This window comes from Lygodium microphyllum, chromosome 28, assembly GCF_053477565.2.
Source record: "Lygodium microphyllum isolate KBCC chromosome 28, Lygodium_microphyllum_v1.1.10, whole genome shotgun sequence".
NCBI lineage: Eukaryota > Viridiplantae > Streptophyta > Polypodiopsida > Schizaeales > Lygodiaceae > Lygodium > Lygodium microphyllum.
In genome coordinates, this window is record NC_141162.1 from 74,660,595 (window position 1) to 74,676,410 (window position 15,816).

Here is a 15,816-nt window from a genome sequence, read left to right on the forward strand (position 1 = left end):
ATAGAGAATTGAGGGCTGCTAATAAATGTTACATATGTGAACAGGAGGGACACATTGCTAGGAACTGTCCTAATCAACAATAAGCTGATAACGATGATAGCACATGAGACAATCAGTTATGTATGGAATATCACACTGGGTTGCATGTGATGAAAGATTGGGCATGCATTGTATGTTAGCAAGTGAAGCATGGTAGGCAAAAGATGCCGCAGTTTATTACAGCTTATGTAAGGATAAAGTATGCGTTTCAGAGAACTTAAGAAACGTAAAAGGGAGCAGTTGATCACCATGGATGTGTTTTGTATTTTCCAAAGGGTGATTATATATTGCTGTGTTTTGAAAAGGCAAGGCTGACAAGATGAAAGGGCAAAAGGGAATGTATCCGAAGTTCAAAATGAGGAACAATGGACCTTTCTAGGTGTTAGAGAGGATCAACAACGTGGTATATCAGCTGACATTGCCTCTACACTAGCGGATACACTATGCCTTTCATGTGAGCTTGTTGAGGCCTTTTTATGGTGATGTGCCTAAGGATGTATCTGCTGAAATTCAGTCCAATGTAGAGGAGCTGAATAAGATATTGGTATCTGAGCAAATTTTGGCACATAAAGAGAAAAGGTCAAAGGTAAAGCTTCCATAAGCTATTGGGTGAAGTTTCACAACTGTTCACCAATGGATGCTAAATGGATGGAAGAGGATGACTTGGCAGACCATCCTCAATTGTTGCAGCTTTACCTTGATGCCTTTCAGTTAAAGCCGACTTTGGATCGGGCTCTTTCAGGTTCAACAGGGCACGGATCCACAGTACCACCTAATACTCAAGGGGGGAGGTAGCACTTCCACTCCTCCAAGAATGGATTGCTCTCATGTATAGTGGATCTCGGATGTATTCAGCATGAATCCAAGGTACTGTGCTGACAGTATGTCTGCCATGAGGTCACTATTCAATGTACTAGTCACTGTGATATGTATGCAGATGGGTATGGTTTTCACTGTAGCTCTGAAACTATACATTTGCATCAAGTTATGATCATGAGAGACTGATTACCGAGTGCTAGTTCTCAGTGTATGATCATTAGTTTCAGTGGATATTCAGCAGGTTCTATGGACAGCAGCATGTGTACTAAATGCCATTGACAATTCAGCCATGATTTCGGCTCGATTTATGCTTTACTATGGTTGTGTGGTCAGCACTGTTGAGAAACAAGAGTTTGGGATGCATCCGATGAGTTTCTGGCAACAGTTCTGGACTATTGTTGAGCTTTATGCTAAGTTTATGCTGGCTGGAAATTTTCAGCAAATAGTAGGCATATGAGATAGTTAGCTAGCAATGGCCAATGTTGTGTTGACTATGATGCCTTGTGAAAATTTCAGTGCAATATTGTTTGCTTTGACACATTATAGTGCAATCGAGGACCATTGCGAGGATTTCAAGGGGGTGGTCTGTCACGAGGACGTGAAAATTTGATGCTTTGCTTATGTTTAATTGACATTTGATTAAAGGATTAATCAAATGTGCAATTAAAATATACACATGTGTTGCACATGTGAGGTGCAAGCTATTTTCTCACAGTTGAAGGCCAAAGGACCCTATGAAAAAGATGGGTGTCAAAGGCAAAAGTTGTAACAAGTTACACTTGTTAGATTCTAGGTGAATTTTGGTGCCAGTTCGCCCCTAGGACCATTAATTGGCCATTAAGTGTCAGTGGTGACACTAAGGACTAGGCATTAATTAATGGATTAATGCTTGTCCAAGGGTCAATTAATGCATGGGACCACTTTCGGTCGCAAATGGCCTAGCCAATTCATTTTTGGATGGGCAAGGTTAATTTTCTGGGCATGGATTAAGGGCTGAATTAATTTTCAGAATTAATTAATTCTGAAAATTAATTAAATGGCTGAAAATTGCTGAAAATGGATTAAAAAAGCTGCCACTTGGCAAAACTTTCCCATGCAAGTGGGGAAAAGGCTAAATAGGGCTGAAGGGAGAGGGAAATCTCGTTTTTTCATTTTGGAGCTGTTGGAAAGAGGTGTTGGATTGTTGCTGCCAGCTTTTGGGGCCATTTCCCAACCATTGGAGACCATTTTTGGTAATGGAGATTGCATATTCTTGACCTTGGGAAGCTAACAATTGCTGCTGATGCACTTTCTCCTGAAGATCACAGTCTCTGATGCTTCTATTATTGTTGGTGCATTCATTTGGGGCTGGTACAACAGGGCAGCAACTGATTTTGATCAGTTCTTCGCGACAAATCTCAAAATTTTCTCTCTTTACATCATTCTCTCATCTCCTTCAGCCTATGCTCAGTCATTCTCAGCAATTCTCAACCATTTGGAGAATATTTCAGTCATTTTTGGTGGGTTGATCTGTAATTTCTACAGTAAACCCTAATTTACAGCAGAAATTAGGGTTTAGCAGCCACCTTGGGATCCATGCCAAAGATTGAATGCCCAAGGGACTGAAATCAGCAGCTGATAATTGAAGATTATCAAGGGAATTCAGGAGCCAGCTCATTCCAAATTGATTTGGGGCAGCATTTGGCCAGCCAAGGGTCAAATTGGAGAAGAAGTCCTAGGTGAATCAAGGGGCAAATGACCCAAAAGGCTTGGTCATTTATGAAAGAAAGAGCAATTGGTTAGCAGAAGGAGATTGAAGAATCTCAAGTTGTACTCCTTCCAATTGAATGAAAGCTAAAGAAATATTGCAAGGGGCGCCAATTTTGGGGCCAACAGGGCTGTCCAAGAATGTTATGGTAAAGTGTGTATTTCATTTTATGTGAAATTTATTTATTGCTGTAATTAACTCTTAAATCAGGTTATCACCACCCATTCCAAGAAGGAAGGCTGGTTTCAGATGGGAGGTACGAGGGAACCGCCAAAGAAGGTGGGGGATGGGATGGAACCTGTGGGATAAATAATGCACAATCGAAAACAGGTGCAACAATAGAAAGTTGCCTCCGAAGGCCCTGCACAACGGAAGAAAAATGAAGCAAAGATAGCCCCCTCTCCTGCCAACCTGTCCCAAAAGTGGCTCTGATAGAAGAATCCTAGACACAAAAGACTAGCTCCATGAAGATAACATGGATCCAAAGTCTAGCAAGGCCATAGACTGAGGGGAGAGGGAATCCCAAGTCCGAAACATCCCGGGCCTCCAAAATGAAGCTTGATGGATGGTCATACAATAGAGACAAGGTGACAATACCACTAATAGCCATCGAAGAGATGTCACCATCAATAATAATACCCTCTTGACAAATGGAAATCTTGCAACAAATCACCTTGGGGAGTCATATGACTCGATGCACCACTGTCAATGAGCCAAGGCTGTTCAGAAGGCAAGACAATTGAAAAAGGCTCCTCTACTTGATAAGTGTGTAAAAACACTAACTCAATGGTAATAGCGAGTGACGAAGAAGAGGTAGATGAAGACTCCAATGTAGATCCAACCTTCACTCTCAAGCGAAGGTGAGGATATTTCCTCCAACGCTTCTCCTTAAGATGCAAGGTCTTCCCACAATGAGAACACGTGGAATATCTATCCTCTACACTTTCCCACAATATCTATATCAAAGTCCGAGGGATTGTGTGGTTTAGGACAATTTGATCCAACCATTATCCTATCACTCTTTCCTGCTATATTCTTTCAGGGCTTCTAGTCCCTGATTAGCATTGATGGCATCTCATGAGTAAGTGCTAGTTCTATCCTCTCTATCCGCATTCGATAAGCTGGATGGGATGAACTACCCTCTATGGTCGTGCTGCATGGAGTGCCTCCTAGACGACTGTGATGCATGTCACATTGAGACAGATTCTTGTGGAGCTCATGCACATGGCTGTGCTCATGTGGCTTTCTCTAGGTATAGGACAAGCCATGTAGAAGATAGGGAAGCCATAGATGTCCTTCAATAAAGTAACTACAAAAAATATGTTGCCACTACAAAGAAAACAACCAATAAGAGGGGTCCTCACAATAATCAAGGTCCATCACACCACCGTACAGAAGAAGATGGACAGAGTTACATTAGATTGGGAGTATCCGATGCTGAAAGGAACACACAATGCCAAGCAAAGAGGGTTGGCTGCTATAAACGCAAATATCCAGCCAAGAAGAGAGAGAAAGAAAACTCAGCTCATACTGGCCAGCACATGTAAGTGGTTGCGAAGGTCGAGAGACCCAGCCCAATGATAATGCAGCACAAAATAGATCTATCCACGCATATAATCTATGAAAACACAGCCAAAAAGGACTACAGACAGGCCACCCTGGGCTGATTAGACGCCATTGAGCCTGAAAGGCTGCTGGCCAGCTCACAAAGGTGCTGCCCTGCCCTGCTTGACTTCAAATGCAAGCTCTGCAACATGTGAGGATGATGCTCGACAAGTTCATCGCAGACAGCATGCTCCTCTTCAAGATCTCCAGCTCCTACGCGCAGCTTTGATACCATGTGAGAGTGGACAACGAAAAGATGAAGTAAACACAAAGAGAAGAGACGCAAAGAGAACACATAAGAGAGAAGGAGTAACATGACTGCAATGGCTGAAGGTACAAGGCTGCAACAATCAGCCCCAACACGCAGCTCTATGCATTAGTGTAATTAGCATAAAATACAAACTCTCCAAAAGAGACTCCATCTTCATGGACCCACATAAGTCCGTCAAAACAAGCTCCAAGGGATCCTTAGCCCATCGTAAAGCCTTGCTCGGAATAGCATCTCTATTTTTCTTGCCACAAATGCAAGATACACATGGCGAGTGGCTCACCCCAATCTCTGGCAACCCACACACCACGTGACCATGAGCTACCTTCCAAAGGTACTTACAGTGGAGGTGGCCAAACCGAGCATGCCAAAGCTTGGTCTGCATCTAGGAAGAAAGAAAAGGAGAAGCAAAGGCAGAAGAAGACTGCATCTTGTAGACTCCATTCTCCTCATGTCCTACACAAAGAACTCAAAAGGAGTCCTTGTCAAACCAAGAACACATATCTTGCTCATTGAAAGGAGATGATACCCTAGACCCAGCACATAGAGCACCTCTAATATGTGGACACAACCTTGCCCATTCGGAATTAGCTACTTATCACCCTTGCCTTGAATGGGGACTATCGCCTATGAGAATTTGCCCAAGCATCAAACGCATACAAGCAATCCCATCTGAAGGAGTCATGTAGTGGGAAGCGCCACTGTCCACAATCCACTCATGAGGCTATGGGGCCATCATCACTACTTCAATGGCCATCAAAGGAACATCCTCTATCACCTCCAAATGAAGCAAGGTGGCCAATGAAGGAGCAGCCACCACTCAATTCTTTGTAGTCTTCTCCTTCTTGTCCTTATCAAGGTAATCTTTCTTCCAATGACCTATCTTGCCACAGACATGGCAAGTAGACTATGTGGCTTTGTCCTATTTGGACTTCTTGTTCTTCCACTTCTTATTATTTCCCTTCTGTTAGGAAGACTGGCTGGTCAAAGCCTTCAACTTGGGAGCATTCTGACCTTTGAGTTGTTCTTCTTGGTCCAAGGACCAAGACCATAGAAGCCCAACTCCTCCCACTTAAGGATCTTTGTCCACCTTGAAGTAATCAAGGTGGAGTAGAATGCATTGAATCGCAGTGATATGAGAGAGAAGAGTTATCGCCTTGTCCTTCGAGGTAATTGCCTTCCCTTTGTTCTGGACCTGCATCTACAATTGCCAAAGCTTATTGACATGCTCCAACATCGAAGAAGACTTGTTTGGACTCAAAGTCCTCATCTAAACCTCTAGAGACACCCGCTTCATCACTATCATCCAATTGTACATTTGATATAGCTCCAACCATATCTCTCAAGCCACGGTCAAGTGCTCGATGTGAGCAATGACAGCTAGAGTGCAAGAGAGAAAAAGGAAAAAACGAATGCAGCCATTCAATTTGTCCCAATGTGTTTGTATCTTCATTAACTCTGTCACGAACATGCCATGATCAAGTGTACGGATTAATTCTTGCTCATGCCATATGAATCCACACCCCATGCAAACGTACCCTTAACAAGACATCCTCGAGCCAACCATGCGAAGCTGCCCTTGCCATGTCATCATAGAACCTTCTAGAAGATATGCCATGTCATCATCTGCATCATTGATGATGTCATCATGGAACATTCTAGAAGATCTTTAGCTGCCCTCCAACACCTATAAAAGAAGGGGCTCACCATAGAGCTCCTCACTCTTGCCAATGCTAGTCTTGGGAGCTCAAGGAGTCAAGACCTCCAAGTAAGTAACTTCAAGTTCCAGTTCGAGTTCTTGTCTAGTCATGGTATCTAGTCTTGTCTTCTCTTCCATTATACTCCTGTTGTCTTGTCACCTTGTAACCTCGCAGTACGAGATCTTATCTAGTATTGTCTTGTATCTTGTTCGAGGGAGATCTTGTAATTCCGATATCTTGTATCCATACCTACAATCCCGGTTTGTGGGAACCTTCATATCCTATGGAGTCCTGTTGTCTATACCTATAGTCTCGGGTTGTGGGATTTTATGTATCTTGTTAAGTTATCATTGTACCTTGTGACCCGACGCGGGATTATCTTGTAATCAGAATTCTTATAACAAATCTTGCATCTAGTCTAGTCTCTTGAGCACAATCTAGAGCTCATAACAGTTTGGCAAGACTACTTTCTAGCCCTACTGAGCACCATGGAGGTGACCCTTGAAAGAATCATGGCCTCCCTTCAAAACCTCCAACGATAGATTTAAGACTTGAATGAACAACAAGCGCAACTTCAAAGAGAATATCCTATGCATCTAGGCCCTGCGCTTCAAGAGATGCAAGATCAAATCCGAGACTTGCAAAACACCAGAGAAAGGGATCTGATGATTTTCTGTGTTTATCAACCCCCAACAAGAGCTTAGAGAACCCAAGATCAACATGTCAGAGAAGTTCAATGGTGACCATTCAAAGTTCAAGGGATTCCTGCAACAAGTAAAGCTCTATGCCTATATTGTGGAAACCTTGGACACATCGCCCTAAATTATCCAAATAAGAGGGCAAGAATCCCAAGAGTTGCTGCAACCATCCTTGAGCACGAAAACGAGGATATCCAGTTGTAAATGAGACCATATAATCAAGCCTTGACATAATAAAGGGTCTCTTAATCCCAACCACACCCATGGAAACTTTCCTTGTCACAGTCCACATGATCCTACCGAGAAAGACTTTCTCTCAAAGCCCTGCTCGACTCTGGGACCTCCGCATGTTTCATTGATAATGGCTTTGTGAATAGATACCAGATTCCAGTACTTCAAGAGACCAATCCTGCAACAGTTGAAGTCGTGGATAGAGATATTACCAAGGAAACCCGACCACTCATGGTAACTCTTGGCGATCACAAATCTTGTGTATGCTTTAATGTCATCTCCAATCATCCTTGGGATGCCTTGGCTAAAGAAACACAACCCAGAAATTGATTGGGTTAAGCAAAAGATTACATGTTGTGAAAATCAAGAAAAGTCGGTATATCTAAGAGCCAAAGCCTTTATGCACACACCAAGGCAAGAACCGACCTACATGATAAATCATATACCAACTCAAGAAACTAGTAAGAATGAGTTACTCAAGCTACCAAGCCAGTATCAAGAATTCCAAGATGTCTTTGAAAAAAAAATGTGGATCTCTTGCCCGAACACAAACCATATGATTGTGCTATAGAACTCCATGAGGGGGCTCAGCCACCTTTTAGACCCATCTACAAGCTATCCCCTGATGAACTAGCTGAACTACGCAAAAACATTCATGAAAACTTAGCCAAGGGATTCATTAGGCACTTGAAGTTTCCTGCTAGAGCCCCAGCTCTGTTCCTGAAAAAGAAAGACGGGTCACTTGGAATGTGTGTGGATTATTGAGGACTCAACAAGATAACAGTAAAGAATCGATATCCTTTGCCGTTGATACCACAGCTCTTGGAACACCTTGGAAAAGCCAAGATCTTCACAAAGATTGATCTACAAAGGGCTTATAATCTTGTATGGATCAAAGAAGAAGACGAATAGAAAATAGCCTTCCGCGCAAGGTATAGGCACTTCAAGTATGTTGGTATGCCTTTCAGACTTACCAATGCTCCTGCAATGTTTCAACATATAATGAATGGTATATTCTGAGAGCATCTAGATGATTTTGTAGTTACATACTTGGATGATATCTTGATATTCTCAAAAGATCCAAAGGAGCATGAGCACCATGTAAAATTAGTTTTAGAAAAGCTCAAAGAAAAAGAACTATATACAAAACTTGAGAAGTGTTTTTTCCATCAAACGAAAGTGGAATTCTTAGAATACAATGTCTCCCAATGTTTTCTAAGATCTTGATTGCAGACATCTACATGTGTCGTAAGTCCAATGTTTTCTAGGCTTTGCCAACTTCTACAGGATATTTATCAAGGATTACTAAAAGATAGTCACACCACTCGCCAGACTCACAGGAAACTCAAAGTTCTCATGGACCCAAGAAGCCGAGAAGGCCTTCCAAACCCTAAAGATCGCTTTCACCACTTCCCCAATCCTAATCCACCTAGATCCTACCAAGCCATTTTTCTTGGAGACTGATACATCAAACTATGCCTTAGGAGCCATCTTGTCCGAACATGGAGATAATGGTCATATGCGTCCTATGGCATTGCACTCAAGGAAGCTCTCCCCTCCAGAGATAAACTATGAGATCTACGACAAAGAACTCCTTGCCATTGTAGATACCTTTGATACTTGACCTCATCATCTAGAGGGTGCAACCCATAAAGTTATCATCTATACAAATCACAAAAATCTAGAATGCTTTATGACAACCCACATCCTTAATCGAAGACAATCCCGCTAAAGTAACTTTTTATCTAGGTTTGACTTTATCATCACCTATCACCCAGGATGCCAACAATGTCAATCACATGTTTTATCAAGAATATCCTACCTTGCACCTAAGAAGGAATAAGAAGCTTTTGATCAACAATGAGAAATACTACTCAAGCTAGAGCACCTCCAGCTAGCAATCATCTCTAGTTGTCACCAAGACGACACTACCTTAATCCAATCAATCCATGAAGCCTTGCCGCATGATGATTTGGCCTACAATGTCGAGAGAAAAAATCAAGAGGGAAAAGGAAATGAAGTTTGTGAGTTTCAAAAAGCTAATGGATTGTTATACTATAAGGATCTACTTTAAATTCCTCCAAGAAAACTGAGACTCCACGTACTCTAGCAACGCCATGACACCCCAACAATAGGACACTTTCGAGTTAATAAGACTTTAGAGCTTATTTCAAGAGATTTTTGGTGGCCCCAAATATGGAAAAAAGTTAAGGAATAGATAAACTCATGTGATACAACACGGCCAAGGTACCTCATCATAAACCACATGGCCTCCTACAACTCTAGCCCATTCTAGTGCGACCCTAGTCTTCTCTATCCATGGATTTCATAACAAATCTTTTCAAATCAAACAAATATGACTCTATTCTTGTTGTGGTAGATAGGTTTATAAAAATGATGCATTTCATCCCTACCAACAAGACCATTACAGGCACAACAATTGCTAGACTCTTCTCAAAAACATTTTCAATTATATGGACTCCCAAATGACATCATCAACAATCGGGGTCCCCAATTTATATCTAGTTTTTGGAAGAGTCTTTACAACCTTCTTGGAGTCCAAGTTAAGTTAGCCACAGCCAATCACCCACAGACTGATGGTCAAACAAAATGGGTAAATCAAGTCTTGGAACAATATCTCCGCTACACCATCAACTACAATTAGAATGATTGGTTTGAGCTCTTACCCTTTGCATAGTTTGCTTATGATAATAGTATCCATGCATCTACTAAGCAAACTCCTTTCTTTGCAAACTATGGTTAGCATCCAAGGATGAATGGACATCTCTCCAATCAAGTAAAGAACCCTGCCGCCCGAGATAAAGCTCAATATCTAGCAAATTTACACCAAGAACTCAAGCAACAAATCCAAAAAGCTCAGAATCAGTACAAGTACTATGCGGATCAGCATCATCTCCAACATCCAACATACAAAGTTGATGATAAAGTATGATTACTCAAGCATAACCTCCAGATTACAAGGCCCTCCACCAAGCTAGACCACCAGAGATTTGGACCCTTCACTATCGTAACCCACATTAACCCAATTGCTTATCAACTCCAACTCCCCAACACCATGAAGATCCACCCAGTCTTCCATGTTTCCTTGCTCAAGCCATAACATAGCTCACCACTAAGAGGGGAGAGATCTAATCCCCCTCGACCTGTCCAGATTGAAGATCATGAAGAATTTGAGTTTGAGCATATCTTAGACTCAAGGATCTCCTGAAGGTTGGAATACCTTGTTCACTAGAAAGGATATGACATCAATGATCACACTTGGGAACCTGCAAAATATCTCCAAAGAGCACCTCTCAAAGTTAAAGAATTTCACGAGAAATCCAACAAAACTTTAACCAAACCACCAAGCCGCTCCTCGTGGAACTGATCGCTAGAGAAGAGCGTGATGTCACGGACATGCCATGATCAAGTGTACGGATTAATTCTTGCTCATACTATATAATCCACACCCCATGTGAATGCACCCTTAACAAGACATCCTCGAGCCAACCATGCGAACCCGCCCTTGCCATATCATCATAGAACCTTTTAAAAGATATATCAAATCATCGCCTACATCATCGATAATGTCATCATGGAACATTCTAAAAGATCTTTAGCCATCATCATGGAACATTCAAAATCTTTAGCCACCCTCCTACACCTATAAAAGAAGGGGCTCGCTATAGAGCTCCTCACTCTTGCCAATGCCAATCTTGGGAGCTCAAGAAGTCGAGACCTCCAAGTAAGTAACTTCAAGTTTTAGTTCTAGTTCTTGTCTAGTCATGGTATCTAGTCTTGTCTTGTCTTCCATTATGCTCCTATTATCTTGTCACCTTGTAATCTCGTAGTACGAGATCTTGTCTAGTACTGTCTTGTATCTTGCTCATTCCCGTTGAGGGGGATCTTGTAATTCTAATATCTTGTATCCATAGCTATGGTCCTAAATGGTTGGATCCTTCATATCCTATCGAGTCCTGTTGTCTATACATATGGTCCTAGTCCATATCTTGTTAAGTTATCATTGTACCTTGTGCCCCTACGCAGAATTATCCTGCAATCAGAATTCTCGTAACAAATCTTGCATCTGGTCTAGTCTCTCAAGCACAGTCTAGTGCCCCCACAACAAACTCGTCTTTCTCATTTGCAAAAGTTTGGAGGTATCATCTACTCTAGAACGATCTATAGCCTTGGTCACAAGCTCCACCAAATCATAAAACTCTAGTATGGCAAGCATCATTACACACCAAATGCAGTAATTCTCCCCATCGAGCTTCTGATCTAAAGGAAAAGCCGACAACACAAGGATCTTACGCTCCATAATAGCCTGAAACTCTATGTCAATTTCAATAGACATTGTAAATGGAATGACCAACACAAAAACAAGGGCAGTCCCCCTCTAGCTCCGTGCATAGTGTCGGTGCTTGCTAGGGATTCCTCCGCTTGTTCTCAAAGAGTTTCACTAACTAGAGATGATGAAAACTCAAAATCTGCGCCAAAAGGCTGAAAACACGGCCTAAGAACCTGCAAAAAACAGCAACTTCGCTCCTCTGCGTTTCAAATGTTCACTCAGCCTCCACAGGCTGAAAAAACAAACTTTTGTCCCGATCGAAGAATCTTCCCCATCAGGTCTGCTCACAATCAATCAGCCCTTCTACATTGCTCTAATACCATGTTAGAGTGCAGCAAATGCAGAAGCATTGACTGAAAGACAATGAACACGAGATAAGAGGGAGAGAGAAAAAAGACAAAAGAATGCAGAAATCTACCATCCATGAATGCTGAAATGAAGAAGGCAAATGAACAAGGGGCTATCAAAGTATATCCTTGAGCTAGTCTCTCTCTCCAACACCTGAAAAGACAAGCGATGGAGGGCAGGCTGCCTGGTGGCCATATATAGCATGAAACAAAGCAAAATAATATATAGGGCAGCCAGCAAACTAGCCGACCAGCTAGTGAGCAGCCATATATGTAACCGACCGATCATAAATAATGTCCAATCATGACAACTAGCTACCATACTACCACGTGGCACTGCCCTTGCCTGGAATAAAGTGCATGTACATGGTGACTACTGAAAATGCCCAATAACTAACAGGAAAATACGTAACTCTACCCAAGATAACTGACTGCACCAACTCAATACACTTTGCACTTCTTTTTTTTGGCGTGACACTTTGCATTACCATTGCATCTCCCATGCATTGACATTGTGTTAATGTAAGATGGAACCCTTCAAATGAAGAAAAACTTGTGAAAGCAAGCATAATCCAAGGTGAAATCTCCCTACCTTGTGTAAGCATATTCCCCTTTTACCTTGTCAAAGAGTGGTCAACTTGAATCCACCATATTTGCAACATTTACCATTGTTAATTGCATTACGGCAATTTTGCAACATGTTACCCTCATCTACCTCTTTGCTTCCCTCTTCTACACTGTGTTCCCAACACCCCTTCCTTGCAATGATTCTTTTTATGGGGGATAAACTTTTAATGTCTTCCTGTTCATATGCTTCCTTGAAAAGAAAGAAAAGAAAAATCCTAGATTAAATTGGACTACCTAAAAGAAGATATTCCTTGCCTGTGTGATCATGTTTGGCCGTTGGGCAGCCAATCGAGGCACCCTCGGTCTAATGCCTCAATTTCTTTGGGGTGGAACCTTTTGGATATAAAAGAGGGTGGAGAGGTGACTTTCGCTCCATCTTGGAAACTTTTAAGTCCTAAGGGGAGGTGTCAAGCCACTAAAATTAAGGCATGCAATAATTGAAATTTATGGTAAATTAATGCCAATCTTATTCTTCTTACAAGTGCCCCAAAAGCAATTAATACTGATTACCAAAAATAAAAGGCTTTATATTTGAACAATAGGATGAATACCCAAAAAACCTCTCTAAATAAAGCATGTTGTTGGGCATCCACATCCAATCCCCAATCATTCATAGTCACACCTTCAACTTGTTAGTAGAGTATTTGTCAACTCATGTGTGAGTCTGTGCATGCCAAATGGGCTGGACATTTTAGTCTATATTTTAGGCAATTTTTTGTGGGCATTTTCCATGCAGATTGGCATTTATTGCTGCCAGACAGCCAGCATTTATTGACCCCATACTTTTCTCATATTTAGTCTGTGGCTGCTTCTTGTTCAATCTTCACCACTACACATGGACTTCTCGGAGAAAGGAGTCAATGCAAGTGCCCACGTAGCCAGTGACTTACTATTGTACACGTCATTCTCATGTTTGGTATATGGATTCCATTTCCCGAGTACATCTCTGAGTTTTCTTCTTTTGTAGTGTTCTTCTGTCTTCTTTCTCTTCTGTCTTGTGTTCGGCAATTTATTTCAGCACTTGTCTATGCTTCCATTGCTACACCACTTCTGACATGGTATCAGATTGCAAGATCTAGGTTCCTGCTGCAATTTTACAGCTAACTACAGGTGTTTCTTCCCCCAGCTAATCAGGCCTGCGTTTTTCAAACCAGCGACCTGCATTTTCAGCCTGCGCTTGGATTCCAGCCTTCAATTGTCAGCTTGCTGCATTAAATGCTCAACCAGCTTGCATTTTTCATTTTCTAACCCTAACTATGGCTGGGCAACAATTTTTATAGGCCGTTTTTGCTATTTGTGGCAATTTTTGTCTAGTTTTTCTTCATTTTGCAACAGTTGGCCTTTGTTTCTAATCAGATTTTTGGCTACACTACATATGACCTCTCATCTTGTGAAGTCTCTGTTGTTGGTTTGGCTGTATTCCCTCTCCATATACCCTCTATCCTCTATCTTCTTTTCTTCTCCTCTCCAAATGGCTCCTCCGTGAGCTTCTACAAATGATAAGTTACATGGACTTGGCTATCTTACATGGCGTGCTATGATGAAAGCCTAGTTTGTACAGAAGTAGATTTGATACATTGTATGTGGAGCTATTCCTCAACCTCAGCATCCCTTTCCTCTTCTTAAAGATTTTGATGAGAAAAACCATGAGGAAACTGTGCTTACATGGGATTTGGACGATGCACGTGCATATTCTACACTGCTTCGGTGTATTTCTAAACAAGTCCTACTGGTAGTTATATCCTACAAGACATCTCCGAAGTATGGTCAAAGCTTCAAATGTTGTACAAGGCACCTATCCCCATGCGTGTAGTGACCCTTTATGGATAGCTTCAGCAACTGTATGTTTGAACTACACGACATCATTCAGTCCTTCTTGCTCCGTGTTTCATGGGTACAGGGCCAACTTTGACGAATGCAATCTACCCTTCTAGAGGCACATCTTGTGGAAACGGTACTATATAAGCTTCCCCCAAAGTTTGATAGAGTGGCCAATGCCTTGTAGGCGCAAACATCATCTACACCCATGAGCTTTACACATATGTCCTCAATGCTGCTTGGGCATGCTGCATGAGGCATCTTTGCATTTACAAGGGAGGCTTTCATCTCCTTACAAAGGTTCCAATGAGGCCTTTACAGTTTCAAAGAGGAGTGACAAGAAGAAAAAGTCGAAGGATAACATTTACAAGGGAGGCTTTCATCTCCTTACAAAGGTTCCAGTGAGGCCTTTATAGTTTCAAAGAGGAGTGACAAGAAGAAAAAGTTGAGGGCTCAATGTTATCACTATGGTAAGAAGGGACACTTGCAAAAGGACTATAAGGAGTTAGCAGCTTCACGGAAGAAGCAAGAAAAGAAAACAAAATAGGAAGTGGACTCCTCCCACAAGTTATCCTCTTTCTCAAACTCCAACTTCAATCCTCTGGCCAAGGCAAATCCCAAGGCGCAGAAGGGGTTCACTTCTTTATACCAAAGGAAGGGCTTGACTACCCCTTCCTTTGCTACTTTATAATCCGGGTAATGTGATCATCCCTCATGAGATGGGGCAATTGAGTCTCATCTATACAAGTCTACAGGTGCACATATTCTCGAGAGGGACGTCCCAAATACATCAACCGAAGTTTGACAGGTTTAAATCTTGGAGTTGGGATTGACATCCAGGTTCATGATGAGCTGGTTATTTGATAGCGAGCGAGATTGGTGGAGCTCACATAAGGGGACACTTTGGCGGTCTTAGCCAAAGGCGGGGAATCCATGGTTGCATATGTTCAAAGGCGTTTTTAACATAATGGAATGATCTTGCATGCTACTGCAGACATTGTTGATAGACACAAAGATCTATTATGACTCTTTGCTATTTTCAAGATCTAGTACGATCAACATCAACATCAAGTTCTCTTCAAGGCACCTTGGTTGTAGCTTGATCACTCACTACTTGGGTATCCATGGTTCTACTTTGGTGATTCTTTGTTGTATGGACTAGGATTAGCCTTTATCATCGTATCATTGTATTGTATCATATCACCCATGATCTAAGATAGGGTGCTTGCAGAGTATTTGTCAACTCATGTGTGAGTCTATGCATGCCAGATGGGCTGGACATTTTTGTTCATATTTTATGGCATCTTTCTATGGGCATGCCAATTGCTGGCCGACCAGCATTTATTGATCCCATATTTTTGTCCTATTTAGTCTTAGCTGCTCCTCCTCATTTAGTCTTCACCATCACACGTGGACTTCTTGGAGAGAGGAGCCCGTGACAGTGCCCAAGCAGCCAATGACTCATTGTCATACACGCAATAAAGTGTTTGGTACGTGGATTCCATTTCCCGAGCACATCTCTGAGTTTTCTTCTTTTGCAGTGTTCTTCTGATTTCTTTCTCTTCT

General features: G+C 41.9%; 1 protein-coding gene across 1 annotated transcript in view; it reads right to left on the bottom strand.

Moving 5' to 3' along the window:
- The window catches only part of LOC148011607 (uncharacterized), a 58,918-nt gene that overhangs the window by 7,520 nt on the left and 35,582 nt on the right, over positions 1–15,816 (bottom strand). The window lies entirely within an intron of this gene.